Source organism: Melospiza melodia, chromosome W, assembly GCF_035770615.1.
Source record: "Melospiza melodia melodia isolate bMelMel2 chromosome W, bMelMel2.pri, whole genome shotgun sequence".
NCBI classification, from domain to species: domain Eukaryota; kingdom Metazoa; phylum Chordata; class Aves; order Passeriformes; family Passerellidae; genus Melospiza; species Melospiza melodia.
In genome coordinates, this window is record NC_086225.1 from 21,961,745 (window position 1) to 21,988,515 (window position 26,771).

Here is a 26,771-nt window from a genome sequence, read left to right on the forward strand (position 1 = left end):
ACCGAACCCCACTTACAAACTGGCGGAAAATAAAAATGGCTTGCGCGGAATGGGCTCCGTCTGCCACTCTGGTGTTCCCGGTTCGTGTGGGGGGGGGCAGGCGGAAACCAAAGGACTTATTCACCGGTCAATCTGAAAGATGTGCAGGCAATTGTTAAAGCGATTGTGGATAAGGGAATTAACTCTGCCATGGTTTGCACACTCATTGACGGCCTTTTCGGTGGGGACGATATGCTTCCCTTTGATATTAAGCAGACGTGTAGAATGATATTTGATGGTGCGGGGATGATCGTTTTTAAACAAGAATGGGAGGATAATTGCATCAAACAGCTAGCCTTGGTAACAGGGGCAGACAACCCACTGCACGGCTCCAGCATACAGAGGCTAATGGGCACAGACCCCACTATGATCACCCCCCAGCAACAGGCTGAGGGCTTGCGTGCCCATGAGGTCATGACAACAACCCGTGCTGCCCGAGAAGCCATCCGTGATGCTCCTAAAGTGGTAGCTAAACCATCTCCGTGGTCTTCCATAAAACAGGGTGAGAGTGAGAGCTTCACTCAGTTTGTGGACAAACTTCAGGCCGCATTAGATTCCTCTGCGTTACCCTCAGAGGCGAAGGGTCCCGTGCTGGCAGAGTGCCTACACCAGCAATGCAATTCAGCCACCAAAGACATTTTAAGGTCACTGCCGCAGGGGTCTAATATAGCTGCCATGATCAGACACGTTGCAAAGGAGGAACATCTAGCTCCCATTCAAGCAGCAGTTCACACTGCAATAACCAGTGTGGTGGCGTGCCTTAAGTGTGGCCAGGCAGGCCACTTGGCAGTAAACTGCCCCCAGCCAAGGCGCCTATCAGCAGCTGCTCCACCACGCTAAGGGGGAGATAGGGGGCCGTGCTGGGTGTGTGGAAGGAAGGGGCATTTAGCTAAGGAATGCAGATCCAGGCCCCAGGGAAACGGGAGAGGGAGGGGGCACCTGGGCCGCAGCCAGCCCCCTCCCACCTGGAATATGCAGCGGCCCAGCTACAGCAACCCCCAATGGGGCAGGGGACCCTCATACCCTATGCCCCCACAGGGAGCAGTCACCTTTGCATCCCCTCCAACAATACAATGGCAGAGCTGTGCAGCACCCTCAATACCCTCGCACCACCCACCGCCACAACCCGCGCCGGAGTCACAGGAACAACAGGGGACGCCCCAGGGTGGGATCCCTGGGTGGCCTTGGTCATGAAAATAGGGAAGGAACCCCTGATGGTGTTGGGGACATGCCGCCTTTAAGGCAGCCAGGATCCCCACGTCATAGGGTTTCAGTTCTGGGTGGACACGGGATCAGACTGCACGATTATTCCCCAAGCACACTGGCCCGGACATTGGCAAATCAAAGAAGTCCCTCCAGTGAATGGAGTGGGGGGGCAGTCCCGGGCATGGAAAAGCACCCAGCTGGTGGCTATAACACTTCACACGAAAAAGGGACCAGAACAGACAGTAGCAATCTATCCCTACATTTTGCAAAATTGTCCACCCCTGTTAGGAAGAGACGTCCTTTCCATGCTCGGATTTCGGATTACAACTTTATCATGAGGGCCACTGCCGTACACCCCCCGCTGCCAATCAAATTGACTTGGAAATCATCAGACCCTGTATGGGTTGAGCAGTGGCCCCTGACAGAGCCTCGAATGGCAGCATTGCTGGAACTGGTCAACCGCGAATTGCAAAAGGGTCACATAGAACCCTCCACCAGCCCATGGAACACCCCTGTATTCGTGATCCCCAAAAGGTCCGGACAAGGCTATCGTCTCGTCCACGACCTGAGAGAGGTGAACAAGACGATCCGACCCCTGGGTCCGGTCCAGAAACTGCTACCCGCAAACTCAGCCATCCCCGCAGTGCAGCCGTGCGCAGTACTGGACATCAAGGACTGTTTCTTTTCAATACCCCTGCACCCTAAAGACAGAGAACGATTCGCCTTTTCCGTGGCGTTTCGGAACAGCGAGTGGCCCAACCTTCGCTTCCAATGGAGAGTGCTTCCCCAAGGCCTGGTCGACAGCCCGACCATATGCCAGATCACCGTGGACAAAGCACTGATGCCAGTCCGACACTCCAATCCCACCGCAACCATCATCCAATACATGGACGACATCCTGGTCGCAGCACCATCGACAAGCCAAGTGGATCACCTGGTGACCACAATCACAGAGACCCTTCAGGCCAACGGCTTCGAGATCGCGAGCGCAAAGATCAAGAGAGGACCCTGTGTGACCTTCCTGGGAGTAGGAATCACAAGCTCCTACGTGACACCCCCCGAGATGAAGATCAACCGAGACGTCGAGACGCTCCACGACGTGCAACGCCTGGTGGGATCGCTGCAGTGGCTTCGCAACATCGTCCTGATTCCTCCTGAGGTCATGGACCCTCTGTACGACCTCCTGAAAGGGAAGAACCCCTGGGATCCCAAGGAGCTGACACCGCAAGCAACGAGCTCCCTCGACTTCATCGAAAACCAGATATCCACTGGCACACTTGCCAGGTGGAACCCAGCCATGCCACTGGACCTGTACGTCCATTTTACGCCGAAGGGGGGAGTGGGAGCACTGGCTCAAGGACTCGCTGAAAAGGCCCGACCGATCAAATGGGTGGTCCTCGGAAGACCCGCTCGTGCATTTTCCCCAGGAATCGAATGCATCGCCAGCCTCATCATGAAAGGCAGGAGACTCGCCTTGAAACACCTAGGGACAGAGCCGACAAGCATCCACCTTCCGTTTCGCAAGCAGCCGACCTCGGAGTCAGCCACAATATCGGAGTACCTGGCCCTTGCTCTCTCTGGCTTCGGAGGAGAAATCTCCTACGCTTCCAAGCCACCCTGGACTAAGCTGCTGACCGTAGTCGACATGGACATGCCACCGAAGGTCAAGGACAGACCGCAGCTGGGACCAACGGTCTTCACAGACGCTTCCTCCACGACTTCAACCGCAGCGGCAGTGTGGCAGGCAGGAGAGCAATGGCACTGCGTCAAAGCGTGTGACCCCACACTGTCAGTGCAACAGCTGGAGGCAGCAGCAGTGGTCTTGGCGTGCGGACTTTTCCAAGACGAACACCTCAACATCGTAACGGACTCTATATTCGTGGCAAGGCCCTGCCTAGCCATGGCAGGACTAGGAGTGTCAACATCAGCAGCAGCCCTAATGCTGGAAGAAGCACTCTCCTCGCGACAGGGGACCGTGTCAGTCATCCACATCAACAGCCATGACCCAGTCAAAGGTTACTTCCAGATCGGCAACGACAAAGCGAACGCCGCAGCAAAAGGCGTTTGGACCTTGCAAAGAGCTCGTCAACTGCACGAGTCGCTCCACATCAGAGTCAAAGCACTGGCGAAGAGATGCGGAATCTCGACGGCGGACGCAAAACATGTGGTAGCCACCTGCCCTTACTGCCAGAAGTCACCCCTTTGGACCTACGGAGTCAACCCGAGAGGTCTCAAGCCCTCAGAAATCTGGCAGTCGGACTTCACCTGGTGCGAACTGATGAAGCCCCGAGCATGGCTTGCAGTGACAGTGGACACTTATAGCGGAACGATCATAGCCACACAGCACCCCAAAACTAACTCCAAAACCACAATTCAGCACTGGCTGACAGCCATGGCTTGGCTTGGTATCCCCAAGTAGATCAAAACGGACAACGGTTCCAATTTCACCTCCAAACAAGTACAGGAGTTCGCCTCGAAATGGGGCATCACGTTAGTGCAAGGCATCCCATATAACAGTACCGGGCAGGCCATAGTTGAGAGAGCAAACCAGACCCTAAAAACCAAGATAGAAGTGTTGGCGAAAGCAGAGGGCTTTGCCAATGCCATTCCCCCAGGAGATCAGGCACGTATGCTGGCAACCGCTTTGCTGGCACTGAATCAATTCCCTAGGGGAGATGAAACAAACAGTCCCGTCCAAAAACACTGGGCCACTCGAACGCTAGAAGAGGGCCCACAGGTGGTAATTAGAAACGAGCTAGGCGAGTGGGAACGGGGCTGGAGGCTGATGCTCACGGGGCGAGGGTACGTGGCTGTCAAAAAGGACGGCAAAATATGGTGGTGTCCACTTAAGTCGATTAAACCGGACCTTCATAGCGAGCAGAATGAGACTGACGAGAATTGCGAGTCTTTGTTTACAGGACCTGCTCGTGGGACGTCCTCGTGACGCGTACATCCCGGTTCCAGACAAAAGCGACAGACCACCAAGCCATCAGGCAGCACCCGAGAGACCCGCATGGGTGAGACCCAAGCACCAAGGGTGTTTCTGTGTGATTTTGCTGCTGGGGCTTGTCGCCAGAGGGCAAGCCAGCCTAGACCACTACCCCCATCGGCCCTTCAGGTGGGTCATGCGACACCTTAGTAGTGGCAAAGCACTCAGAGAAGTCACCACACCAAACACCCCATCCTTCGTGCTCCACATCACCGACCTGTTTCCAGGACAGCCAAGGGTAAACCCCTATTCCCCACACGTCACACACTCGTACCTATCCTACTGGTGCCCAGCTTCAAACCCTGGGAAAAGCTACTGCAATCACCCAGGGTGGGGATATTGTGGGCACTGGGGCTGCGAAACCATAGTTACAGATGCCAGACCGTCGGGGCCTGGGTGGGATCCACAAGAGCCAGACAAATTCTTACAGTTCACCTGGGCACCCATCGGCTGCGAAACACCCTTCTTCTTTCACGAAAACTTCCATCAAAACCAACATAAATTCCCTAGATTTCGGGCATGCACTGATTACAACATGACGGTCTTGCAGCCAGATCACCCTAGCTGGGCCACAGGCAAGACGTGGACAGTGGTCCTTCAAGGGTCAAAAGAGAGGGTGAACGTGCAAATTATCAGGCTCCAGCCGTCAGCACCCCGAGTGGTCGGACCCAACAAAGCGATTAAAAGCATGCCGAAAGGGAGAAACATAACCTACCCCAAAACCTTACCCACAGGGGTCAGCAACGTCCCGACCGGTCAAGCGGAAACCCTTCAGATGAGTCGCTTAACCGAGTCAGACGCAGACCCAATCCTTCGTATGTTAGAAGCTACCTTTGTATCCCTGAACGAATCCAACCCTAACCTAACCGAATCCTGCTGGCTTTGTTACGATGTCAAACCCCCCTTTTACGAAGGAGTCGCTTTAAACACTCCCTTCAGTTATTCCTCAGCCGACGCCCCTCACCAGTGCAGATGGGACACCCCTCGCGAAGGAATCACCCTGAGTCAAATCACAGGCCGAGGCAGATGCTTTGGCAGTGCAACCCTAGCCAAGCGGGAAGGCAACGTCTGCACCAAAATTGTCAGGCCTAACAGGAAAAACAATAAGTGGGCAGTCCCATCCGCATCGGGGATGTGGGTTTGCCAGCGATCCGGAGTGAGTCCTTGTGTGTTCCTTCCCAAATTCAATGACTCTATCGACTTCTGTGTCCAAGTTCTGATTGTTCCTAGGGTCTTGTACCACTCAGACGAAGAGATGTACCATCTTCTTGAGGGACCCGGCCGGATCCACAAAAGAGAAATAATGACAGGTATAACTATCGCAATGCTGCTCGGCCTGGGAGCAGCCGGAACGGCAACGGGTGTTTCAGCCCTAGCAACTCAGCACCAAGGACTGTCATGCTGCAGGCAACGATTGACGAGGACCTGCAGAGGATCGAGAAATCCATCTCCTTTCTAGAGAAGTCAGTCTCCTCACTCTCAGAAGTGGTCTTGCAGAACAGGCGAGGCCTGGACCTCCTGTTCATGCAGCAAGGGGGCCTGTGTGCCGCCTTGAAAGAGGAGTGTGGTTTCTATGCAGACCACACGGGAGTCGTGAGAGACTCCATGACAGAACTCCGGAACCGACTGGCACAGAGAAAGAATGACAGGGAAGCCCAACAGGGGTGGTACGAGTCCTGGTTCAATCAATCACCTTGGCTAACCACTCTGATTTCTGCCCTGATAGGTCCATTGGCGATGCTGTTTCTAACAGTTACCTTCGGACCATGCCTGCTGAACAAGCTGGTCTCGTTCATTCAGAGCCGCCTAGAACGGACCAACATCCTGTTCATAGGGCGACAACAATTGCTGTGAATTCAACCAGGGAATTCAACCAAGGAACACTGCCAGTCACAAGATTTTCTAAACTTGTCTGGTAAAAGCTTACTCAGGTCTCCCAAAACCCCTTTCCCTTGTCAAGTTACAACCTTATACCTCATTTCAGTACCTATGTACATGACTACCTCATTCATTTGTGAAAAGGGGGGGGGAGATGTGGTAGCTAGGGAAGAGGTGCTGCGGAAGAAACTCGCGATGTTACGGAAAGCCAGGACCCTCTGTTTCCCGTAGATAAGACCCGCTGTTACTCATAGATAAGAAACTAACATAGGAATGTGGCCCCACTAACAATAGGAATGTGGCCCCACTAACAGTAAAGTCAGCAACTTTCCACTCCTTACCCAGTACTTTTCCATTCCCTACTAACCATAGATAAGAAGGACAAACCCCTTTTTGACGTAGAGACCCCTAAGACTATAAGACCCCATGAGAAGAAGTAATAAACGCCTTTTGACCGTCCACCACATTGGTGTCTGCGTATGTCATTGGCCCGAACAGCCCTGGAGAGTGGGCCGTCGAGCTGTACCTCAGAACCAGGTCGCCTGCCTTGATCTAGAAGGCAACATACTATTTGAATGAACCACACTTGCCTACTCAAATCTCATCATCTTGACAATGAAAAGGAGGTTTATCAATGGTATGAGGAATATTTCCCTCAATATTCTTATGAAATCAAATTGGTGGCCTACCATTCTAGCATGTGGATAGTTCTGGCTCTGTAGCAGAAACACATATAAAAGTCTTCCACCACAATGGGAAGGAAGTACTTGAATCATAGCACATCTTGCTTCCTGTGCATTTCAAACCAAAAATTTAACTATTCTGTTTTCACACAACCATTAGCCTGTATGCCATAAGCATTTTGTGATTAAACCTCTGATAAAAACACCTATTTACACCTATATCACAATTAGCTATTCAAAACCATTAGGCCATAGACTATCTTCTAGCATCACAAGGAGGTGTATGCGAACTGCCAAACACCATTTGTTTTTATACTAATGAATCTAAACAAATCAAATATCATATAAACATAATTCAAAGACCGATACCTTGAGAGGCTACCTAGAGCAAAAGCTAGACAGAGTTAAAGGATAAAGTAGGTATTTATTAAAAAGGCCTTCAAAAGAAATACCTTGGGCAGTACAAGAGCCTGGCTGAGGCTACACCCAAGATGGATGATGGGTCACGAATTTTCACACTTTTATAAGTTTGTTCCATTTGCATATTGGGGTTAATTGTCCAATTACAGCTTCAGGTAATGAAGTCACATTCCCCTAGTTTGCTCCCCCCAATTCACTTTTGTTTATACTTTTGGGCCTGAGGCTGCAATGGTGACCTTGTTTCACAGGCTGGAAAAGGATTGTTTTGTCTAACTAAACTGTGAAGAGAACTTGCTAACACTCTATATGAAGTTCAGAGTTGTATACTAATGCAGTACAGAATCTGAAAAATATGAGAGCTAAAACTTAAGGCATCAAGACAAGTTCATACCTTTCACCAAATAACTCGAGCAACTCTTGTCAGAAGGTCTATGAACTGCCTAGTTTTGGCTGTGGTCTTGGTTACTTTACTTCAGACCATGGGCCTGTCATGTTCTGTTAACATTAGCTCTTACTATGGCTGTTGGAATTATGTTATGGAATATGTATGTAAAATATCATATCTAAACAGGAACTTTCCTGTACTCAGCATGCATGACTTTAGGAGGAGCTATCCCTTCATGCATCCAGCCAAATAAAGAATGCATGCTTCTTAATGCTTCATTGGTGTTAAGGCATTTTTATTTTTACTGATTTTTTGGTAACACTGTGCTACTTTATAAAATTGTACTACATTGATTCTGCTTATAGAAATCTTGTATTATTCTGATTTATAAATTATATTCTATACTAATCATAAAATCCTGTTAAGTAAAATAAATCTTCAGCTGTAACTACGACTTAGTGCTGTCATCATTCTGCCAAAGATCCCTGAAAAAACCTGTCTGCCCCCTTGGTTTCAGGTGACACCATGTGATCTAAATACATTTATCGATGGCTACTGTAGCACATCACTTATTAGTTAAGCTATTAAATCTCTGAAAGAAAAAAAAAAGCCATGCTAATCAATACAGTAACTTTCAAGTTCAGTGGAAGGTATGATATATTTTTTATAAAATTAAGATTAAAAACAGATATACGGATATACCAGAAATGCTAGAGCAGTTTAAACAAAAGGTAATGTTAGAAGACTTTTGCATTGAAATTTACTGCAAAAACTATTTGCTAGTTAAGACTTTTGACATACTAAGTTCCTGTTTCATTAACATTTTCTAAAGCTCTAAGCACTTAGGCTCATGCAGTCATGTAAAAGTCAAGCTACCTTTTTTGTGGCAGACTAATGCTTCAACACTGGCATGAAGTTTCCCAAGTTGCTGATCCAGATTCTCAAATTGCTCCTGTTTTTCTTCAAACCACTCACAAAAGAGGGAAAAGTCTAGCATTATAATTGAGATTGCCAACAGCATTCCTTGTTTTAAAGAAGCAAATGATTCATTTATTGCTAGGATGGTCAATTGATACAGCTAAGAATCCAAGCCCATAAAGCAGATTACTATTCTATTTTCTATGTGCACAGCTTTAAAATACAATTGTTGAGCTTCATTAATTTGATTCATTCATTATTTAAGTTTAAAAAAATGAAGCCTTACTGCAACTGATTCATTCATCTTAATTGTCATTTTGTTGACAGCATCAGCAGCCTTGTTTACCATCCTCAATATTCCTGCTCCACTCAGAGCCTGTGTGTTAACCACTCTAGGTAGCTGGAAATTAATGACAAATAAGGGCAAACAGATTGGTTAAAAGGCTGAAGGTTTAACTGGGTGCAAGGGGGATAAAAGGATAAACTATTTTCTTTACTCCTATGTGTTATAATTTAGTGAAATACAATTTCTCAGTTTTACTAATTTTACATTCTCAGAGGAAAACTTAACAATACAGACTATTGACTTTACTTCTACACCTTTATATTTAAATGGAACAAACAACCTACTTTTCAGAAGTTATGAACTAGCCGAAGGCCATAGCTAGTCAACTATATACTACCAAGAACAAACTGCCACTACAGAAACAGAAAAGCTTAGATTTATAATTACATACATAAATTCTGTAAACCACTTCATTATAATGCACGATTCACACTGTGTACAGTTCATAGAAAGTTGATGTCTTTTTGCTTTTAAATATAGGCCAGGTTTCAAAACCTACCTCATGAATATTGAGAGAACTGTGCATTTTGAGGTACTGCAAAAATCCTCATTAATAAGTTAACAAACTTGAAATTGATATTATTCTTTGTTAACATTAGTCTGAATATATCAGTCCATTTACCTTTCATATCGGATACTTTGTGTCAGCAGCACTGACGCTTTTATGTTATCTATCAATTATGCTTCTGTCAGTAATGAGGCCTCTGTGACTTATTAGCATAGCTAAGATACTGACAATGGCCAAAAGATAACCCACTATTACAGCAAATCAACTGTGTACATTTATAGATGTGTTTTTGGAGACATAATAGACAACCACAAAATATTTCATTTTGTGAAAGGGGCCAGATTGATAGTACTGGTGACTCAAGTCCTCAAAATGTCTAGTGTGGCCAGCAGCACGGCATGCTTGTTCACGTTATGTCAATAAACATCAAGCTTGACTCCTAGAGGCAAGAACTGCTTCCAAGCCAGTCTAATTCATTATTTTAATTAACTCTCAGTAGCACTGATTATGGACTTTTATTCTGTGTATGATGAGCTGCACACAGAACCGGAAAGACCAACTCACTTAGCAGAAGTCATTGAACAGCGGATAGCTTTTGGTCACTACTAACCTAAGATTTATCAAAGGCAGTGGGAGTAGGCTTTGTACACAATTACCTAAGTAGCCTTTTGTCACTCTGTCCCATGAACAGTACAATCCAATTTGATTTCATATTAATTTAGGAGATAAGGTCTCAATACAAAGAGTGCATTACTTGGTAGATTACCACATCTTGAAACAAATAAAGAATTTAAAAGACTAAATACCTCAGAACTTTCCAAGAATAGCCTTAAATCTGGTTCTTGCAACAAGGTAGGGTGTTTTACTGTTCTTTGTAGATACCTATGATTTTAAAAAGTTCAAATATTAGGTAACAAAATGGACTTTATGTGCCTGACGGCATTGGAAAGTATCCTTTACATAAAGAATGGGTACAATGCAGGCAGCATGTAACTTTTTTTATTATCTAATGGGGTTTGAACAGTTGTAGTCATCTCTAGAGACAAGTTGTTGGCAGTGGTTTCTAACCTAGTTTGTTTATATTAAATTGAAGGTGTCATAATGTGCCATAAATCTATGTTGCACAGTATTAAAATAATATACCCGTTATTTTCAACACCTCAGTGAAGGCTTCCTGTTCTAACAACTACCAATTTAAATGAACTATTTATTTGTTGGCTAGACAGCCTTCTACCTATATTAGTTTCAAAGGACTCATCCACCCAGAAGTTAAATTAGTGCAAGTCTTTCTTTTAGCAATTTTTTGCATTTCTGCTTGGCTCTAAAAACCATTGATTGTACAAATGAGTTGAAGATGGAAATTTCTACATTTCTAATTCACTAAAAACTGCTGCAAGTTTTTCTAAACTGTTTTTAATATTATATATTAACAGAAAGTGTCTGTCATTTAGAAGAATGCTTTACAGAAACTTAATACTTGAAAATACCATGAGAGCATGGGAAAGTATTCAATATTGCCAATTAAGATGCAATAACAAAACACCATTAGCAGCATTTGTATTTTTTGCAGAGCTTTAAGTTTGCTCAAGCCTCAGCTGTAAAGTACCAAAACTGATCCATTACAGGCACAAATTGCTTGGAAACTGTCCCAGAAAGTTATATAGACTGGGACTTAACTGAAAGTTTGAGTACATCGATATTGTAAACAGAATGTATTGTCTCTATCCTCCATTAGATATGGTCACCAGACCCTTATTTTTCTTCCTAAAGAAGCTAAGAGTTGCAGCAAAACTTTTTCATACATTAGATTGCTCAACCTACACTTGCTTGTTCTGATAGTCAACTGTAGGCACAGTTTGTGGAAATTGGGAGTGGGGCTGTGGCTGAGCCTTATATCTAATGGGTTACAACTGTGTAGGAGAGGTGACCAGTATTGAAGGTAATGAGACATGGAGTGCCCAGGTGTACTGACCAATCACAAAAGGGTACAGAGAGCACACAGGTGTAATGCATGTAAGATGAAGGGTATAAAAGGTTGTAGTGAAGAACAATAAAGTCCTGATGCTTAGAACCATCTTTGGAGTCAATCGTACCTCCACCATGTCAGGGGTTGAGAGGAAGTGAGATTTTTTGGGATGCTGTGGTCAAACCAATAGGTGCTCAGATTTGAATACTGGCACCTGGTGTGGCCACTGAGGACATGGATACGCCTCTGAGAACACAGGGGGTTAAAAGCAGAGAACTCCCAGGAAAACCTTCTCTTGGTTCCGGTCAGTGAAAGGTTCAGACCTCCCCTGCCCAGCTGCTGCAGGCTGGGCGGGGGAGGGAAAGCCATGAAGCCGAGTGAGGTGAGCCAGGGTCCTGAAGATGGAAGGGTGGAGGAGCACCAAGAGACATTGGGCAGCCACTGCCCTCCCCCCCCCCCCCCCCCCCCCCCCCCCCGCCAGGAGAGAGATAGAGAGAGACGGTGTCTGTGCCTGTGCCACCTTGAAATTTGATAACATGAGGAGGAGAAGGAGGAGGGGGGTGCGGTGAGAAGGTGCCCCGGCAGGGCAGCTGTGGGAGTTCTGGACAGGCAGAGCCTGAGATTTTTAACCCTTTTCTTGGATGATGGAAACCTTACAAATGCTGATCCTCCTGGAGTTGAATGAGAAGAGAGATAGAGATGAGATAAGAGGAAATGGGCCACGAGAGAAGTGGAGAAGAATCTTAGGTGGGAGGAGGTGATTGAGTGGCCTTTGGCATGACTTTTCTTGTATAGCCATGGACAGAACCTTTTTTTTTTTCCTGTGACACAAAGACTGCATTTAGGGGGGAGGCAATGGCTTGGAGCCAAGGGAGTGCAGTGATGTTATGTGGAGGAGTGCGTGAACAGAGACAACGGGTGAGGAGGGTGGTGGTGGTGCCCTCCGTCTTCAGGGAAGAAGAAGATCTCTGTTCTTGAGACCCCTTGGCCCCAGGGCATGAAATTTGGGGGGGGGGCAGGTGTCCCAAAAGTGAGAGACTGTGCGCTTTTTTGGACCTGGACAAAGCACCCTTAAAAGGAAAACCCTAGAAGCAGCTCTGGTCCATGCACAGTGGTGAGAGCACTGGGCATGGAAGGAAGATGTCACGATGGCAAATGATGTTCAGGCAGTGCCATGTGTGACATGGAAATACAAGAGGTCTCAACTGTGTTTCCAGGGGAAGCCTATGGCACAAGAGGGACTCCTCACTTGTTGATGAACTGAGAATTGATTATCTAATGGGTGGTGATGGACTGAGAGAGTTGGTGATCTGAGGGATGGATGTATTGGAAATTTGGTGGGGGGAGGAGGAATGTTTTTGGAAGGTTTTTGTTGGAATAATAGCTAACCAGGAATTAGAAAAGTACAAGGCCGTGGCTCAATTGAGTCCCTGCAGCTGCAAAAACAATGTCCTTGAGCATAGCTGTGGTATGATAACAAGTAGTGAGAGAGACATGAGAAAAAGAAATGTACGTTCTAAAGAATGAGGAAGAGCTGATATTGTAGTATAACCAATAGACTGCTTAGCTTACAGAATATGCTTGAGCTTATTACTTGTAAATAAATGTCTGGTGCTCTAATTAATAAATGAAGCTAGCTGATTCTCATATTGACCGTCCCAAATTTCCCTGCGCCGTGACAGGTTTTCATTCTTTCTGTGTGTTTCTTTTTACGTATAGTTGTAGGTTAATAAAGTTTTCTCTTCTTTATTCCTAAGTTGGAGCCTGCTTTGCTCTATTCCTGGTTACATCTTACAGCAGGCACCAGGGAGAATGTATTTTTCATGGGGGCACTGGCATTGTGCCAGCGTCAAACTGTTACACACAATAATCTGCTGACCCTGATATGATTCCAAGGTAATTTGGGTAGACGACTGTGGACCCAAGAGCGGTAAGATGATGGGGCCCAGCAGAACTGAACCAGGCAAGAGCCTGAGGAACTGAGTGGGTGACTTTCAAACAAGCACACCACCCCCAGGTGAGCAGCTGGGATCTTAGGAATGGGGGCTCAGATATCAGCAGAGGAAAAGTCCATCTTGGACATCCTGCTGTGAATTCTACAGAGGAAAGGTAAAAAGTGTAAGGAACGGGTGCTACCATTTTGTTTGTTTGGTTTGGATGAAACAGCATGACTATGAATGCACAGACTGCCTTCATTTTTGAAACATGGGAAGAAGCAGGGCATGCACTGTGGGACACAGCTACACTGGGGGACGAGACAGCTGCAGGGTTGCTTACAATGTGATGTGTAGTTTGGGATACCTTGTTACAAATACAGGCCAAGAGAGAAATGGTAGTCACCGCCATCGGTCCCCCCAGCTCCGCTCGCAGTTGCCGCTTCAGCAGCTGACCCCCCTGCTGCAGCCATGTCCCCTTTGTCTCCCCCTCCCTCCATGACTGCTCCTTCTGTGAACAGTCCTATCCTGATTGTATTGCCTGAGAATTTCCCTCTTCTCCCAGACACTGATGATGAAATTCCAAGATCTTGGGAAGCAGCACTGGTCTAGCCTGGCCATGACAGAACCACTGTGACCCCACCGCCCACATGAGCGTGGAGGCCCACAGAGGTTTGGGGTGGCGGCCAGGAGCCTGCGCGGGTTGCTGAGAAAGGGCTGCCAGCTGCTGCAGCTCCCCTTGGCAAACAACCACCTCTGCCACTACATGGGAAGTATGGAGATAACCAGAAGCTGCTTCTGAGCGCTGCTGCCGCAGACAGAGCTGGGGCTGCTGAGCCCTGGGGAGAATTGGTAGGGCTGTATCAGCAACACTGAATGACTCCTGTCTGTCCTCTGCAGCCATCAGGACACTGTAGCAGAGGCTGCGTGGAGGCTGCAGATGGGCAGGCACACTCCCCACAGGCAAAAGCTGATGGTGCATCCTGTTCACAACCAGAGCATGTTTTGATCGATTCATTTGAGTCAACAGAGTTAAAGGAAGTAAGATGTCTGCCAATCACCCCTCTGCTTCAAGAAATACTTGTACCAGAACCAGTGACAGTTCTGGTAAGAAGGGCAGATCCAAAAAGATTTTAGCAAAAATTCTATGAACAAGCAAAGGAGATGGGGGAACTAGACTTGGCAAATCAGATTCTAGCATGTCCCATGATCTGAAATAATAGTGACAGCCCAGATGAGTGGGAACATTTTCACTGGAGTGTGATCAAAGACTTAAGAAACACGATGATGCAGCATGGTTTTACTTCTCATTTTGCTCCAGTCTATGGTGCAAGGGATCTTTACTACTGAGTTAACCCGCTTCAGTTGTCGGCAGATAGCTCCGATTTGCTTGTCCTCAACTCAGATGTTGATTTTTGAGGCACGGTGGAGATGGTTAGTGAATGAGGTCGTCTTAAGTAATGTAAAACGCTCTCAGGATGACCCTTGCTTTGGAAAGGGTCCGCCCCAGCTCATGGGAGACCCTCCAAATAGCACCCCACAGCTCCAAGCCAGGCTGCACCCCTTAGTGCTAGAGGAAGGAGAAGATCTTGCATTTTTTGCTATGCAGCATGTGCCGGATATGGGGGCTCCTTGTCAGTCATGGGCAACTATTAAACAGAAGCCTAGTGAGCCATATATCACGTTTATAGATTGCCTTAGGGAGGTGATTGAGAAACAAATTGATAATGTAGCAGCCCAAGAGGCTTTGCTTTTACAACTGGCTAAAGATAATGCTAATACAGAGTGTAAGCAAGCCTTATTGCCACTGCAGAATCCTATGCTAGTAGATATGATTGAGGCTTGCAGCAAAGTTGGGACAACACAATATCAAAAGGAGCAGGTTACAAAACAGGTTACTGCAGCTGTGCAAATCTCCAGAAGTTGTTTTCAATGCGGTCAAAGAGGGCATTTCAAGAGAAATTGCTCCAATCAGCCCGGTGGTTTTTCGGTGCCAGGGAACAGCAGGCAACGCCCTGTCGGACTGTGTGTACACTGCAGCTGACCGGGACACTATGCCAAACAGTGCTATTCTAAGTTTGATAGCAAAGTACGAGCATTGCCACCCAGAGGGCCGCCGGGGGCTGGGAATAGGTCCAGATACCCTTTCCAGGCTTATGCGGCACACTCAGTGCCAGAACCAGGGGTAGTGCCGGAGTGGATGTGATCACACCTGCCTAAGTCACCATAGGCAAGACCAAGGCACATGAAATATCGATGGATGCTTTTGGACCTTTGGGATACAGGGTAAGTACATTACTGGTTATTGATGTGGACTATCTTGGGCAGATTAGTGCCATGGTGTGAGTGCTCGTATTGTTCAATTGCCTTACATATGTCTATGTCTATATAGATACATAATTTAGCAGGTGAATAATATAAGGAAGGAAATGAGCCACAGGACATTCCTATTTTCTTTTTCACTACATTATTTTTCAAAAATGTTTAACTACAAAAGGTAGTTTGCACTCATGCACTGATCCAAAGCATCTTGAATAAACCCTAGATCTCAGTTAAAGGTGAGAGGACTCAGGAATTTCAGAGTCACTATAATGCATTTGTAAAAATCTGATGTTGGCAAGAGGTGCAGTTAGATTAGTTGGTCTCTTAAAAATGGACAGAAATAGGTCATTGGAGGCAGTAGGAAAACGGGGAAAAGTATGAAGGATACTAAGAAAGCTGTGATGTCTCAATATGAAGTTCCTCTAGCAGATACATTTTGCAATGCAAGTACCTAGTGCCGAATCTCTTGAAAGAGAAGCTGGAGGTTTCAGATCTACCAGCACCCCCAAGGTCTTTGGACCTAAATGGTTACTGACTCTAGATCTAATAGGAAGTGTTGTTTACACATATGAGGTTTTCCCCCCTACCCGCCCCCCGCAAGTGACTGTTGCTGGTAGACCTGACACTGGAGCTGATGTCACTATTATTTCAAAGACACAATGACCTTTTACTTGGCCCACAGTAATTTCTGCAGCAGTGGCAGGAGTTGGGGCAACAACTGACAGTTGCCAAGGTCCAGTACCTGTGAGTCTTGTTAATCCTGATGGGCAGGTAGCTACAATCTGCCCTTATATAATCTCAGTACCTTTAGATTTGAAGGGATGTGATTGTTTGACTCCATGGTACAGCAACACACTCCCTGGAAGTCTTTGGGAATGGAAATCTTAGACCAAACTGTTGAACTGCAGATGGTGACTATTCTGCATTTTATACAAACATTGACCTACTTGCAAAAATTGCTAAGTGCAATTAATTGGATCAGGCAACTGTTGGAATTATTGAATGTGCTGTTGGCACCACTTTTTGATGTAATAAAGGTGATCCCTCCTTGTTATCGTCCAAGAGCTTATCCCCAGGAGAGCTTGATGCATTAGGACGGGTAGAAATAGTAATGCAAGGGAGACAGCAGAAACATGTGGATGATGGGAACATATAGACTCTATCTTATTCTTGCATGTTACTTTATGAAGCTGTATAGTTATTGATGCAATTAAAGTTGTATAGCTATTGACAGAATTGTATAGCTGTTGTATTTGTTACTATCCTGATATATGGCCTTTAGCTTATTCTTGTGTGTTGTTTTATAAAGTTGTACAGCTATTGACCTTGTCAATATTCTGTAGGTATAGGTATAGGGATTTTGATAGGGTGCGGGAGAACATTACCAACTATGAGGGAGAAGAAAGGGACTTTGAATGCCTGTTGGAGGCTTTTAGGACTAAAGATGACAGGATAAAAGAGTTAGAAGAACTAAACAAAAAAAAAATCTACTATTTGAAATCTAGAAAGTAAAACAGTAGCTCTGCAAGGGAAATATACCAGCATAGACAGAAAACTAAAAGATGACATTAGAAGGACAAGGCCAGACTCAGTTTGAACAAGATCAAGTGCTTGAAGCCAAATCGGAGGAGATCAACAGATTAATTTTGGAACTGGCAGCATGGAAGCCGAAATATTGAGAGCTGAATACTCAGTACAATGTGTTTATTTGCTAGTAAAACCTATGTGTTGTACTTCAACATGTCTTTCTACCTATTAGCCACAAGTGAAAGATGTGAAATATGTCATAATGTCAATTTACCTAAACATGTCTTTCTAGGGATGTTGCAATTTTATAATTAAAGAAGAATGGGGGAGTTGTAGGGGGACAGATAGCGATAGTGCTGAAGGCAGTCTTGCCCCTGATAAATTGCAGCTGTGCCAATTACCAAAGAGTGGGAACAGTCTTGCCCTCACAGCTATGGATGGATGTTATGAAAACAAGTACAAAACTAAACAAGGGGAAGCGTTGAAAAGAACAAGACAAGAGGGAGAGAAGCAGCAAGCAGAGACATTGCTTCAGCAGACAGAAGAACTGAAATTACAGCAGACAAAAGCAACAAAAACTGAAAAAGGAACAAGAGAATTTACTATAGCAGCAGTGGGAGTGAGAGACAGAGTAGATATATTATTCAATACAATGTGTATATTTGCTGGTGAAACATATGTGTTGTGATAGTGAATTGCAGCTATTAATCTTTGTTAATAGTCCGTAGGCATAGGTATGAAAACTGATTCCATAGTCATAAGTATAAAGACTTTGATGGTGCTTGTTAATATCCCATAAGTAAAAAACTTTGATATGTATGTTGGTTTGGGGAAGGAATTAAGGTCAGTACACCAATGCAGTCCAGAATTAGTGGAGCCTACACAAAAGATACTTGTACCATGCTTGTACAATTCCTTCTGCAAGGGCCCTGTAGAAGGATGGTAAACACAGCATTTATTTAAAAAAAAAGAAAGGGGGAATTGTAGGCACAGTTTGTGGAAATTGGGAGTGGGGCTATGGCTGAGCCTCATATCTAATGGGCTACAACTGTATAGGACAGGTGACCAGTATTGAAGGTAATGAGACATGGAGTGCCCAGGTGTACTGACCAATCACAAAAGGGTACAGAGGGCACACAGGTGTAATGCATGTAAGATGAAGGGTATAAAAGGTTGTAGTGAAGAACGATAAAGCCCTGATGCTTAGAACTGGCTTCGGTGTCAATCATACCTTCACCGTCAGTCATTAACAAGTACTATCTGACATGGCAAATAGTTTTTTCTTTTGAACTTTGCTACTAGAGAATAGCACTTACTGCAAGAGTGATAACTAGCATTTTCAGCGGAGACAACTACAGGTATGCTTGAAGACACCTGTCAGGCTTGCAATACTTAAGTTCACTATTCTAAGCCATAACCATCAATGAATTTTAAAAAAAGGCAAATTGCTTTTCTGCCCACTTTTCCCATGATATCAAAAGGGTTAATTAAATTTTTACTGTTTCTGTGAAACTTTAAGCAGAGAAACAAGGCATGCAAAAGCTGCTATCAGCAAGAACCTTTGGAAGATAACAAGAAATCTGGCTCAAGAATACCATGACAGACAAAACAAAGGACTGAATCTCTGGGAACTTGGGATGGGATTTATGGTAATGGGTAAATTGTAATATGTATGTAGTGATTGTATATAAGCAACACACTTGTAGAATCATGTGTCCACATGGGGTTAGAATGTCCTTCGTGAACCTCAGGCCTGAATAGATGATGCTCTCTTTTGATGCCAAACTGATTTTTGCCTTTTTGCTTTGATATATTCTTTATATATTCTTCATATATATTTGTAGCTCTGTAGCCAATTATTGTATAACTACAGAGATTGATACCTAGCATTTCACCAACTCTGTTAGACAGAAAGACAAAACACGTTCTTAAAGGCGCCAATCTCAATCTTGCTTCCTCCGAGAACCAAGGTTAAACCAGCTTCTCGAGACACTTTCCCATAAACAAAGTTTTGTTAGTATCTAAAGGGGATGTACAGAAGAGGGTTGAACCAAGGGAGGAATTACCTCATCACCTGTGTCTCTAATTGGGATTCTTGCCAGTTATGCTAATTTGATAAACTCAGAAAATTGTGCCCACTTTATATCATGGGCCGTACCTTCAGTGCATTTTAAGTGTGTATCTCAGCATGTTGTGCACCAGAAAGGATTCTTTAGAAAGGTAACCACATTTTATCACCTAACTGTGTCTGACTCATGAATTTAGGACCAGAAAAAGGCATCACTAACACAACTTCCGTGTTGGAGACTTTTATTCTGATATTTCAAACAATTGGCAGTGGGAAGAGCTATCACCCCATGCATCCAGCAGAATAAAAAATTCCTGCTTCTTAATGCTACATTGGTGTTAAGGAGTTTTTTATTTTATAGAATTTTTGGTAACAGTTTTGGACACCCAGGTGAAATGTACTCCTGAATTTCAAGGGATCTGAGCCGTCACCAAGGGATTCTCAGGGAGAACCTTTGATTTCCCCCCCCCCCCCCCCCCCCCCACCCCCCGGTAAGAAGGAAATCAGAGCAAGACCCCTGGTAAGATAAAGGCATTCTTTACTTTAAAGGTGTTAACTGTTAACCTGCCTGTAAGGTGCAGCAAAAGCTATGCAGGGTTCAGTTTAAAGGTACCTAAGGTGGGAACAGGGAAGGGTTAGAGTGCCTTTTAGGAGCTCCTAAATGGTAATTGGTTATAATGTGAAACAAAACCTCAAAAGAGGCATCACAGGTGTCACCACGGGAATGTATCTTGAAACATCAGAGACAAATTGAGGGTGATCCCCTTACACGAGAAAAACTAAAAAATATTGTACTCAGTGGTGACCACTTTATACATTGGAAAATAAAGAGAAGTGGCATAAGGATGGAACATTACAGTATACCATATTGTAATTAATGTTGTTTTGTAGAAGGGAGAGTAAGTGGTATGAAGTTCCCTATGTTGACTAGTTTTTCACCTTAAGAAATCATCCAGAGTGGCTGTCCTGGGGTGACTTTATGATGCTTGTATCCCCATTCATCTGTTTAGCCCAGAAATAAGTTTTGCACCTTTAAGACTAGTTCTGAGAGCAAAAGCGGGGGGGGGGGAGAAAAAGCGCTCAGTTAGTTTTCAGAAACTGCACTCACTCCCTCACTCCTACACATTCCTTCTCCTAGACTGTGTTGTCTGTGGATGGACAAACAGCAGGACAGAGTTCTCCTTTGCTTTTTAGTTAGTTTTTAGCTAGCTGAAGCGGAAAAAGTTCCCTAGACTGTGATTTTTGTTTTTCTTGAAACTGTTCAAACCTGCTCTGGACTTAAGACCCAGAAAAACACTGAGAGCTCACACCTGTGGCCCACTGGGCCTGGTTTAGGCCACAGCATTTACAGCACCAGAGGGACTGATAACCGAGTTAGCTGAGCTACAACCCACGAAGTGGACTTTCTGAGTTTATAATCTCTTTTGGAGCGGCAAGAGGTTTTATTGTTAAATATTGTTAATTTTTTTTTTGGTGCAGGTGAATGCTTTGCCTGTTAAATAAACAGGTTTTTTCCACTTTTCTCCAAGGAAATATTTTCCTGAACCAGTTGGTGGAGGGGCCATTTGAATCTGCCTTCTAAAGGGACCCTTTAGAGGTTTTCTCCCAAATTTTCCCTAAACCAAGACAAATATGTTTTTTGGTGCCCAACGTAGGGCTTGATAAAGTGGAAAAAACCTGTACTGATTGCATTTTAGTTGTACTTTATTGGAATAAAGCAGTCAGTAGTCATGTTGCTTGAATTCGTAATGTCTCTCAGGGTAGAGACCTTCATGTGTTTCTGGTCCCTAGGGTTTTCTGAGGTTTTAATACCTTTCTGGTCCCTAGGATTATTTTCTTATCCAGAAATAGCTCAAATATTGTCCCAAACATGTAGTTTTTACAGTAGAGAGGCACAGATTAAAATAGCTATTGTGCTGGGCTCGGTGATAATGATTCATAGGGAGTTTACAAAGGTACTGGAGTCTGTTCAAGATATGTATGGTTTATTGTTTCTTCATCCTACCCTACATCCCAGTTCCAATAACATGCTTTAGAAGTTTATTAGTAATTGCACCCAGTTTGTTAGAGGAAGAGAAGGGAATGAGGCTTTTCAGCCTTTCCTTTTTCTCCTTTGAATCTGTTACATCAGTTTTTGAGAATATTCAATTTCCCCTCAATGCCAAAGATACCACCTTCCTGGTATTTCATCTAGTAAGCTTCATCTATACAGTCTGCAGCTTCTCTAGAATGAGGGCTGAGATTTCTAGATGAGCTGATGAGACCCCTGACCCAGAAGCAGACCCAGGTGTGGAAAATCCTGAGTGGTGTAGAGAATGAGAGAGAATGGGTCAAACCCTGAAATAATTCTCTGATCCCCCAGCCTGGGAATTTTCACGTAAACAAATTCAGAACCAAAATCAGGTGAGGAAATATCTGGAAGAGAACTGCCATAATGACTCTAAAGAGAAAAAATTCATTGCAATAAGCTGAGCCCTGGCATATGCTTAGCACACGCTACTAAATACTGTAGGGCAACAGATAGAGGAAGGGGGGCAGGGGGATAAATCAGCAGCTACCCCAGTCACTCAGGCTACCGCCAACACCCCAGCTACTCAGGCTGTAGCTAAACCAGACAGTGAGCCTCAAACAATGGTTGTTGCTCCTACCACGAGAGGTGAAAAACATGCAACCAAAACCGATCAGCCAGTAGATGATGTACCAGGGGAAGGACCCTCAAAGCCAATTAATTACTGACATAAAATCACAAGTCACAATTGAGTCCTTTTCCCTGAAGGACCTTCATGACCTAAGAAAAGATTGCACTCGATGACCTGATGAATCTATAATTAGTTAGTTAATCTGTGTTTAAGATGCTGCAGGCAAGGCTACAATTCTGGGCAGCACTGAAGCGAGGCATTTGGGATCCCTGTCATATGACCCAATTATCGACCAAAGAATTATGAGGGGGGCTAACCCTCACAGTCTCTAGGCATGGGTCCTGGGAAGTGTGGCACAAAGATATCTATGTTCAGATGACCTCTATATGCAGCAAACCCAGTAAAAAAACATAGAACAAAGGACTCAATGCTTGAAAGAAATGGCAGTGGCAGAGATTGTTTTCTCAGATTACCTAAACACTGTAAATCTGGACTTAGTACCATGTACATCCATGACGTAGCGAAAACTTTTACAACTTTGGCCGCAAGAATATGCTTCTGCTTTAGCAATAATGAAGCGGGATGACAGGGAAGAGACCGTGCTTGATATGACAAAGAAGCTCTGAGCATATGCAGATGCTGTGCATGGCCCAACACATGCCAGAATCACAGCAGTGGAAACACCTCTGCAGAAATTATAAGATAGAAGAGAATCACAAGAAACTCAGAGAAGAGATTAGAGAAGAGAGGAAAGAGGGCTTTCTCCAAATCTCAGCAGTACAAATCAGAAGTTCTAGACCAAATGCAAACATCCCCCAGATAGGGAGAGAAGGTACACCCCATGAGCTGAGCTGTGGTTCTTCCTGCATGGTTGTGGAGAAAACATGAGGAGGTGGGATGGGAAATCTAGTGCTGCTCTGGCACAACAGGTGCTTGAATTGAAGGACAGCAAGACTCAGAGAGGAAGTTCCACGAAAAGGAAAGCAGCTCCAGTAGCCTGTAGCTGAACTGCCAGGTATGATGATGATGACATGTCCAATCCCCTTGAAGGAACCTCCAAGACGTACACCCAGAGAAAGAAGGATAACCAGGCTTAGAGAGGCCCTGCCTCTAGCCAGGTGAGGCCTAGGGAAAACCATGTCTTTTGGACTGTGTGGATTTGTTGGCCTGGCACATCAGAACCACAAGAATGAGGCCTTGGTCGACACTGGTGCGCAGTGCACATTTAATCCCATTGAGACATGTGGGGACAGAATCTGTTTCTATTGCTGGCGTGACAAGAAGATCACACGATTTCACTTTGGTGGAAGCTGATGTGAGCCTAACTAGAAATGAGTGGAAGAAACAACCTATTGTGACTGGCCCAGAGACTCCATGCATTTTGGCCATAGACTTCCTTTAAAAGACCCAAAAGGACTTAAGTGGATGTTTGGAATAGCAGCTGTAGTGACAGAGGGCGCCCAGTAATTGAACATCTTGCCTGGACTATCAGAGAAGCCATCTACAGTAAGACTCTAAAAAAGCAACGAGTACCAATTGCCACCTCAACAATGCATTGCTGACAGGACAGAACAATTCAAGATGCTGTGATCCCCATCCAGAAAATTATCCCTGAGCTAGAAAGCCAAAAAGTAGTCAGCAAAACCCACTCACCCTTCAACAGCCCCATTTGGCCTGTGCGTAAATCTGAAGGAGAATAGAGATTGACTGTGGACTATTGTGCCTTGAATGAAGTGACTCCACTGCTGAGCGCTGCTGTGCCAAACATGTTAGAGCTCCAACACAAGCTAGAGTCTAAGGCAGCAAAGTAGTATGCCACTATTAACATTGCCAATGTATTTTTCTCCATTACTTTAGCAACAAAATACAAGTGTCAGTTTGCCTTCACTTAGAGGGGAGTGCAGTACATCTAGAACCAATAACCCAGCAATGGAAGCACAATCCTACCATCTGCTATAGAGTGATCCAAACTGCACTAGAAAAAGGTGAAGCTCCAAAACATCTGCAGTACATAGATGACATCGTGTGTGGGAGCACAAGAACAGAGGTGTTTGAGAAAGGAAAGAAAATCATCCAGGTTCTCCTGAAAGCCAGTTTTGCCATCAAAAGGAACAAAGTTTAGGGACATGCTCAAGAGATCCAGTTGCTGAAAATAAAGTGGCAAGACAGCGTCAGATTCCCACCAATGTCATCAACAAGATCACAGCAATGTCTCCACCAACCAACAAGAAAGAAACACAAATTTCCTAGGCACCGTAGGCTTTTAAAAAATGCATATTCCTGAGTACAGCCAGATTGTGAGCCCTCTCTACCCAATCACCCACAGGAAAAACAGTTTCCAGTGGGGCCCTGAACAGCAACAAACCTTTGCCCAGATTAAGCAAGAGATCACTCATGGAGTAGCCCTTAGCCCAGTCAGGACAGGACCAGATGTAAAGAACGTGGTCTGCTCTACAGCCAAAACCCATGTTCTGTCCTAAAGCCTTTAGCAGAAGGTACCTAGTGAGACTCAAGGTCCACCTACAATTTTAGAGTCAAAGCTACAAAAAGTCTGAAGCCAACTACACTCCAACAGAGAAGGAAATTTTAGCAGCCTATGAAGGAGTCCAGGCCACCTCAGAAGTAATAAGCACTAAAGCACAACTCCTGGCACCCCAACCACCAGTGCTAGAGTAGATGTTCAAAGCAAAGGTTCCCTCTACCCACCATACCACCAATACCACATAAGGCAAGTAGATTAACCTCATCACACAGCGTGCCCATATTAGAAAACTTAATCTCCCTGGGATTTTAGAGATAATTACAAATTAGCCTGAAAGTGAAAACTTTAGTCTCACTGATGGAGAGAAACAAGAAGTGGCATGGGCTGAAGAAACGCCACCATACAACCAACTGCCAACAGAAGAAACACATTATACTCTTTTTACTAATAGTTCTTATTGCATTGTAAGAATAAAACAAAAGTAGAAAGCAACCATATTGAGCCCCACACAACAAATTGCAGAAGATACTAAAAAAGAAAGTAAATCAAGTCAACTTGCTGAACTCAAAGCTGTTCAACTAGCCCTAGACATTGCTAAAAGAGAGAGGTAGCCAAAGCTCTATCTCTACACTGATTCATAGATAGTAGCCAATACTCTATGGGGATGGCTGGAGAAATCTAAAAAGTCTAATTAGCAACATAAGAGAAAACCAATTTAGACTGCTGAAGAGTAAAAAGACATTGCTACCAGGATAAAGAAACTAACTGTGAAAGTCTGCCATGTAAATGCCCATGTCCCCAAGAGTAGAGCTAATGAAGAGCACCAAAACAATCAGCAGGTAGATCAAGCTGCAAAGATAGAGGTGTCAAAGACAGACTTAGATTAGCAACACAAGAGAGTTGTTCCTAGCTAGATAGGCTCATGATGCCTCAAGTCATCAAAGTAAAGATGCCACCTATAAGTAGGCATGAGACTGAGGAGTAGATCTAACCATGAAAATATTTGTCAAGTTATCCATGACTGAAATGTGTGCTCCCATCAAGCAGACCAGGCAGTTAAAACCCCTATAGTATAGTGGGCGATGGTCCAAATATAAGTATGGGGAGGCCTAGCAGATCGATTATATCACACTGCCTCAAACCCACCAAGGCAAGCACTGTGTGCTCACAATAGTAGAAGCCACCACTGGATGGCTAGAGACCTACCCTATGCCTCATGCTACAGCCTGTAACACCATCCTAAGCCTTGAAAAGCAAGTCCTGTGGAGACATGGTACCCCTGAGAGGATTGAATCAAACAATGAGACATTTCAGAAACAGCCTTATCAACACCTGAGCTAAAGAACACAGCATTAAGTGGGTGTACCATATCCCCTACCATGCACCAGCTGCAAGCAAAGTGGAGAGGTACAATGGACTGTTAAAAACCACCTTAAAAGCAGTAGAGAGATCTTTCAAAAATTAAAAGCAACATCTAGCAAAGGCCACTTAGTTAACACCTGAAGTTCCACCAACCAAGCAGACCCTACCCAATCTGAGCAGCTGCATACAGTAGACAAAGTCCCAGTAGTACTGTTTTGCGGAGAAAAGAAGAAACCTCACAACTTTATAAAAGTTGTAAAGCCCGGTATGCTTTTATTACGACATGCGCAAGCCTCCCCAAAAGGCATGCATACCCCTGAAGAACTCAGGTCTCCTTTTATCCCCCTTCCAAATGCATATGCATACAGTTTCATAACAGGTTCATACATATTCATTCCGCGTGACATTTATCGCCAGTTCTCCTTTATCAAAGGAATTCTTAGGTCGGGGGCAAATTGACCTTGTGGTCATTTCTGTTTTTCTTTCTCTGTCGTCTTGCTGTCTCCGGCATCTGACTTTTCCTTCAGCTTTGGCCTCACAGACTTTTCACCTCTCTTAGACACTTCACCTAATTCAGAATGGATCTCTATTCTGTCTCATTCCCCCCTTTCCTAGGAAATAAGTAAATTCTTTTACTTAATGAAAACTCTCATGACAATAAGTGTCTTTTAATGCTCCACCATGTACATTTGATAAATAGGTTAATACAGCTATTCGTTGGTGTATTCCCCAGTCCCAAATTAACAATATAATAGATAATCCTAAACTTATCCCAACTAATATTAGTAAAACTACAATGGGGTGGCACAACTTATTAAAGATTCCATTTGCAGTTGGTGACCACCCAAAGATCACATCCCACCAGTGATGATCCATATTTTGTTTTATTCTTTGTAGAACTCTGGTTATCTCCTTTGTATCATGTTGGACAGTAATTAAGGTTTTCTTTCCACTTTCTTGGATTTCCTTTAAGAGCTCCAATAGGCCTTGGTGCTTAATTAATTGTTTTACTAATGTAGGGTTCATCCCAATAGGAGTAGGTGGTAGTCTGTGATACATCGTGTAGTTAGCTTTAATCAGCTGGTGGGATGTCGCTGGG

General features: G+C 44.6%; 1 pseudogene; it reads right to left on the reverse strand.

Annotated features, from left to right (window-relative positions):
• LOC134431531 (sorting nexin-2-like) overlaps positions 1 to 26,771 on the reverse strand; it is a 193,108-nt pseudogene that overhangs the window by 52,602 nt on the left and 113,735 nt on the right.